Source organism: Pinus tabuliformis, chromosome J, assembly GCF_031772625.1.
Source record: "Pinus tabuliformis cultivar Carrire ecotype Pingquan chromosome J, CPIR1, whole genome shotgun sequence".
NCBI lineage: Eukaryota > Viridiplantae > Streptophyta > Pinopsida > Pinales > Pinaceae > Pinus > Pinus tabuliformis.
The window spans coordinates 1,538,319,978-1,538,327,246 of record NC_142295.1 but is presented as its reverse complement, the minus strand read 5'-3'; positions in this window follow the sequence as shown (position 1 = coordinate 1,538,327,246).

Sequence of the window (7,269 nt, the reverse complement as noted above, 5' to 3'; positions counted from 1 at the left end):
TACTTGCATACACTTCAGCTTTTCCAAGAATCCCAAGGCAAGCCTTGCTAACTAGTTCAACATAGGATGGAAGCTCTCCATAAGCTTCAAGAAGAGAGGATGAAAGCAAAAGAGAAATTCACACTCCACCAAAACTGTATCAAGATATGGTTTGATAAGAAGTCTGCAGGGAAAGCTAACTCCAGTGTTGGTGACTTATTTCTGAAATGGGATAAGCCCCATGAAGACAAAGGAAAACATTCGAAGTTCCAGTCCCCGTGGATTGGTCCATATATAGTCCATGAGAAGCTTGGCCCACACAAGTATCATCTGTGTTCGCTTGATGGGAGGATTGAAAACCTTCCTTTCAATGACCAAGATCTCAAACATTACTTTCAGTAGGCCGGGCCGTGCCTGTGCCAAGTACATAATCTTATTTCTGCTTGTTGTTTTTGTCTTGTTTTCTTTGATTATTATCTTTATTTTCACTTTGTTTTCTATGCTTACTATTTTTGTTTATGTTTGTTTTATTTGCTTGGTATATTACTATTTTTGTTTCCAAAAATAAGTGTTACCAAATACTACGTTCTAGCTTTTGAATAGAGTATGTGGCTGAAATTTGAAGAGACTTGTGACACTGCGACACTTGGCTAATCTTGTGTCTATCTTCTCTATGCTTGGTTATAACCTTCCGCCGATGAAGTCTTGATAGAAAATATGAACTATCTGCAAGGGAACTTTGATGCAAGAGCATGTGACTTGGAGGAAAAATCTTCAAACTTATTCCAAAAATCTGAAAAGATCTATAGGCAAAGGAGTGGGGTCCTATAGCCAGCAGTTTCCATGCTATTATAGTTTAAGATAGGGATAGAATTAAGAATAAAATCATTTTTTAATAATCGCTTATGGATAAGCGATAATAAGCTTTATGCATAATTGCCTTAAATCAATGTAAAAGGCATGCTTTTGTATGGATAAGGACTGATAAGGCTTATCTATTATTTATAAAATGAAATAACGGGATGCTCTGAGTTGGAGAGTGCCCAGAACCATTATCATCTGCAAAAAAATCTCTCTTTGTGCATCTGATGTTATGGTTCTCTATTAACTGTAATTTGTATTTATATCCAGTTGCGATTCTTTCTTTTTGAGCATTGTTAATGGTGATTCAGATCAATTTTTCCTCTTTACATTGGTTTTAAGCATATTAATTGTGTTTTCCCTTACATCGACACATCTATTTCCTATTACACACATTGTTGAGCTTCTAAGCAAAAACTTTGTTTTACACAGAGAATTCATGAAATTACTTAGCTGCAACAGAGTTCTAGACTTAAAATTTTATAGGCTCTGGTTCATTCCCATGTTAGGTCTGAACCAAGATCACATCGCAGTGCAACAAGTGGAGTGGGAAGGACCTTCGAATCGCCGAAGTTCGAAATCTTGACAGCCCAGACCCAAAACACTATAGAAGAGTTAAAAGGATATTAGTTCTACAATTATTATCACATCACAAGATCAGAACAGAAGGAGCGTAGCATTGGAGTGTTGGAATCGCCGATAGTGATTTCCAACAGTCCACATACTATTGCATCAGAAGTTGAGTGGGGAGGTGGATCTATATTAAAGAAGCCATTGTCAATCGCCGATAGGGATAGCGTATTGCATCAGACCTCCATAGTACGATAATTGGGAGCGATAGCGACTATGGATAGTGTATTCCTTTGTGTGGTTTATTTCCCTTGCAAAACTTGCCGATAGTGTATTTTCATTCCTTTGGAAAGAAAGATTTCACCTATATATATTGCATTTTAAATGCATTTCCACTTGTTTTAAAGCAATGATAGTTTATGTTTATAATTTCTATGGGATTATAATCTCGATACTGGAAAAAATGCCTATGATATTATTTGTGCCCGACAACAAGGGAAGGGGTGATCAGAGGGAAAATTCATGAAGAAGTTAGTCTAACATTAGATGACTGATACACCTGTTGGAACAGATAGAGGAATTCAGCCTGAAATTGAAGAAATTATATCAGGCTTCGGCCGTTTGTCCATATCACCTGCACCCAAGCCACCATTAGTGGTATCAGAGCAACCAGCTAACATTGAATTGAATCTCAAAAGCAGGAGAAGGAAAGTTAATATGGCTTTCAGATTTGGAAGAGGATGAGAACATGGTGGAAGAGGATAGCCTGTTGTAAATGTTGAAGTAATGGAAGTTGTGCAACAGATGCAAGCTAGATTGGATGCATTAACAATGGGTAGAAACATAGATGATGGAGATGTTAGTGAACCTAAGGTTGAAGTTGCAGAGGAGGAAGTTGTAGCAGTTACCCCTAAGATGAGATTCTTCTAGTCAGTGTTGATATCCACACCTAGGCCAAAGACTGAGGTTCCAATATATGAAGGAGGACTAAATCCAGAAGAATTGTAGACTGGATTAATGGCATGGAGAAATTCTTCAATTATGAAGAAACAAAAGATGAGAAGAAAGTAAAGTTTGTTGTCACCAAGTTAAAAGGCCATGCAACACTTTGGTGGGATGATGTGTAGGTAGAAAGAAAGAGACTTGGGAAGCAACCTATCAAAATTGGAGCAGAATGGTAGCAAAGCTAAGAGGTAAGCTTTTACCGAGTAATTAATAGCAAACTTTGTTCAGACAGATGCAAAATCTTAGACAGAGATCTATGACAGTGAAAGAATACACAAAGGAATTCTACAAGGTAAGCATAAGAGTTGGAGAAGCCCAAGATACAGATGAGAAGGTGGCTAGATATGTGAATGGCATTAGGATGGACATTCAAGACGAGATAAGTCTACTATATCCTAAAACAGTAGAGGAAGCTTATCAGATAGCACTAAAAGCTAAAGAAAAACTCATGAGGAAGCAGTTTGCCAGAGGGAGAGGTGCTTTCCGAGGAAGGGGAAGTCAAGGTGGTAAAGGGAGATATACAACACCTAAAGATGGAGCTATCAGTAGCTCAACCCAACATGCACCCACAGGAGGTGATGCAAGAGGTAGAGGGATTTTTTATAGAGGGAGAGGAGGCAGAGGAAGAGGAAGAGAAGTAAGATGTTGCAGATGTAACAAACTAGGACACAGAGCCTTTGAGTGTCCAGAGAAAGCAGAAACAAATCAGAGAAATGCTATTATTTCTCAAGTTGAGTGGGAAGTAACAACAACAGTGACAGAAGAAGAAAATATACCAGAGAGAGGAGAATCTCTGGTAGTTAATAATGTTTTGCTCAAGCCAGCAAAGGAGATAGTTGAATCCTCACAAAGAAATACTTTATTCAGAACAGTGTGTAAAGTTCAAGGGAAATGTTGTCAGATGATCATTGATAGTAGCAGCACTGATAATTTGGTCTCTACAAAAGTGGTAGAGAAATTGAAGCTGGAGACAATGAAACCTCCAAAACCTTACAAGGTGTCATGGTTGCAAAAGGGACATCAACTGTTAGTGAATGAACAATGTGAAGTAGAATTTTAGGTGGGCAAGTATAAATATAAAATTGTATGTGATGCAATGCCAATGGATGTGTGTCACATATTGCTTGGAAGACCTTGGCAATATAACAAAGGAGCCATGCATGATGGAAAAAGAAACACCTACAAGTTTGGAAAGGATGGTGTCAATCATACGTTGCTGCCTCTACAAGAAGAAGATGTACCAGGAAAGAAGACTGATCCAAAAACTCTGTTACTAGGAGGAAAGGAGTACCTGAAGCAGATTGAAGAGAATGAGGTAATTTTTGCTGTAATTTTCAAGCCCAAGGTAATAATGACTTCTACTAAAATTTCTGATTTACCCATTGAAATTCAAGAAATGTTGCGGAAATATTGTAATATTATTGCCAATTGCCAAATGAGTTTCCACCCATTAGAAGAATTAGCCATCATATAGATTTGATTCCTAGAGAAAGTCTACCAAGAAAAGCAACTTATAGAATGACTCCTATAGGAAATGAAGAGGTTAGAAAGAAGGTGCAAGAATTGCTTAACAAAGGGTTGATCAGAGAAAGCTTGAGTCCTTGTGCAGTGCCAACAGTGTTGAGTCCAAAAAAATATGGAGGTTGGAGAATGTGTACAAATTCAAGAGCCATCAATAAAATCACAATCAGGTATAGATTTTCTTTGCCTAGAATTTAATATTTAATGGATTGTTTGAGTGGAGCAAAGTATTTTTCAAAACTAGATCTTAAAAGTGTGTATCATCGGATAAGGATAAGAGAAGGGGATGAGTGGAAAACCACTTTTAAGACAAATGATGGATTGTATGAGTGGAGAGTAATGCCTTTTGGGTTGTCAAATGCACCAAGTATGTTTATGAGACTCATGAATGAAGCTTTTAAAGATTTTATTGGTAAATTTGTAATAGTATATCTAGACGATATATTAGTTTACAACAGGTCTAAGGAGGAGCATATGAGGCATTTGAATTATGTCTTACAAAGGTTGCAACAAGAGAAATTATTTCTGAATTTGAAGAAGTTTTCATTCATGAAAGAAGAACTAGTATACTTAGGTTTTGTTATTTCTGCTGAAGGGCTGAAGATGGATCCAGAGAAGATCAAGGCAATCATGGAGTGGCCTTCACCCAAGAGTGTTTTTGAGGTAAGAAGTTTTCATGGTCTTGCTAGTTTTTATAGAAAATTCATCAAGAATTTTAGTAAGATTAATGCACCTATTATTGAGACCATAAAGAAGGACAAACATCCATGTAGATGGACTGCTAAAGCAGTAAAAAAAATTCAACTGCTAAAGAAGAAAATTACTGAAAAGCCTATTTTGGTTTTACTTGATTTTAGTAAGCCTTTCCAAGTGGAGTGTGATGCTAGCAGAGAAGCAATTGGAAATGTTTTAAGCCAAGAAGTTAAACCTATAGCCTACTTCAGTGAAAAGCTAAACGATTCCAAAAATAAGTATTCTTCTTATGATAAGGAGTTCTATGTAGTTATGTAGTCATTAAAGAAATGGAGGCATTATCTAATGTCAAAGGAATTCATCCTTTATTCAGATAACCATGCACTATAGTATATTATGTAGCAACCAAAGCTTAGCCATAAACATACCAAATGGGTAGAGTATCTTCAAGGTTTCCATTTTGTTTTGAAGCATATAAATGGTTAATCAAACAAAGTTGCAGATGCCTTAAGTAGGAGAAGTGTATTATTTCAAGAAAGTCAAATACAAGTGTTGGGTTTTGATTTTCTTAAAGAATTGTATGAAACAGATCCAAATTTTAAAGAGGCATTTGAAGCTTGTAAAAATCCTGTTTTGATGGATAAGAGTAAATGGTTGGATTACTTCTTACAAGATGGACCGTTGTTTAAAAAAAATCAGCTGTGTATACCAAATGTTCTATGAGGGAGAACTTAATCAAAGAAAAACATAGTGGAGGACTTACAAGACATTTTGGCATAGACAATACTTTTGAACAGTTGAATAGATTTTATTTCTGGCTGAAAATGAAATCTGAAGTGGAGAAGTATGTGAGAACTTGTAAAATCTGTCAATATGCAAAGGGAAGAAGCTAAAACATAGGTTTGTGTTCCATTACCAATTTCAGATAGGCCTTGGGATATGATAAGTATGGATTTTGTTTTGGGTTTACCAAAGACTCAAAGAGGTAATGATTCAATTTTTTTTGTAGTTGACAAATTTTCAAAAATGGCACACTTTATTCCATGTTATAAGACTAGTGATGCTTCTCACATTGCTAAATTGTTTTTTAAGGAGGTTGTAAGATTGCATGGGTTGCCTAAGAGTATTGTCTCAGACAGGGTTTCCAAATTTGTTGGACATTTTTGGAGGACACCATGGAAGAAATTGGGAATAAAATTAAGTTTCAGTTCTGCCTATCATCCACAAACTAATGGGCAGACTGAAGTTGTGAACATGATTTTGGGAAATCTTCTAAGGAGCCTTACTGCAAAACATCCAAATCAATGGGATCAGGTGTTAGCACAAGAAGAATATGCATATAATGACTCGCCTAACAGGAGTATAGGACAGAGTCCATTTCATATTGTTTATGGAATGCATCCAAGAGGAGTATCTGAGTTAAGAAACTTGGGAAAAGATGAGATGAGAAGTGCGGAGTGTGAAGATTTTGCTTCAAAAATGCAAGCAATACATGAAAAAGTGAAACAACAGCCGTAGAATAGCAACATGAAGTACAAGACCTGGGCAGACATGAGAAGAAGAGAGGTGAAATTTGAAGTTGGAGATCTGGATTTAGCACATCTCAGAAAGGAGAGGTTTCCAAAGAGGGAGTATAACAAATTGAAGTTCAAAAAAATTGTACCGTGCAGAGCAATGAGGAAATTTTCTGCAAATGCCTATGAGACTGAATTACCCCTTGATGTTGGAACATCACCAATTTTTAATGTTGTAGACCTGTACAAGTATGAAGGTGAAATTGCAAATGATACAACACAAGATTAAGAGAACCAAGAGATTTACTAGGTAAAACAGTTACCCACAGCAAAGAATTTGCATCCAGAAAGAATTCTAGACAAGAAGGTGTTTAAGAAAACAAGGGGACAAGAATACTTCCAGTATTTGGTAAAATGGAATGATCAGCCAACACTAAAGCTACTTGGGTTACAAAAGACATGCTACAAAAATTGGACAGTTCTATAGATAAACTCATGGACAGGAACCCATGAAGAATTTTGTCCTCAGGAGTCTGATGCAGGAGTATGTGACTTGGAGGAAAAATCTTCAAAATTATTCCAAAAATCCAAAAAAATCTACAGGCAAAGGAGTGGGGTCCTTTAGCCAGTATTTTCCATGCTTTTCTAGCTTAATATAGGGATAGAATTAAGAATAAAATAATTTTGTAATAATCGCTTAAGAATAAGCAATAATAAGCTTTATTCATAATTGCTTTAAATCGATGTAAAAGGCATGATTTTGTATGGATAAGGACCGAGAGGGCTTATCTATTATTTATAAAATGAAATAACGGGACGCTTTGAGTTGGAGAGTGCCTAGAAGCATTATCATCTGCAAAAAAATCTCTCTCTGTGCATCTGATGTTATGGTTCTCCATTAACTGTAATTTGTATTTATATCTAGTTGTGATTCTTGCTTTCTGAGCATTGTTAATGGTGATTTGGATCAATTTTTCCTCTTTACATTGGTTTTAAGCTTATTAATTGTGTTTTCCCTTACATTCGCACATCTATTTCCTCTTAGACGCATTGTTGAGCTTCCAAGCGGAAACTCTGTTTTACACAAAGAATTCGTGAAATTACTTAGTTGCAGCAGAGTTCTGGA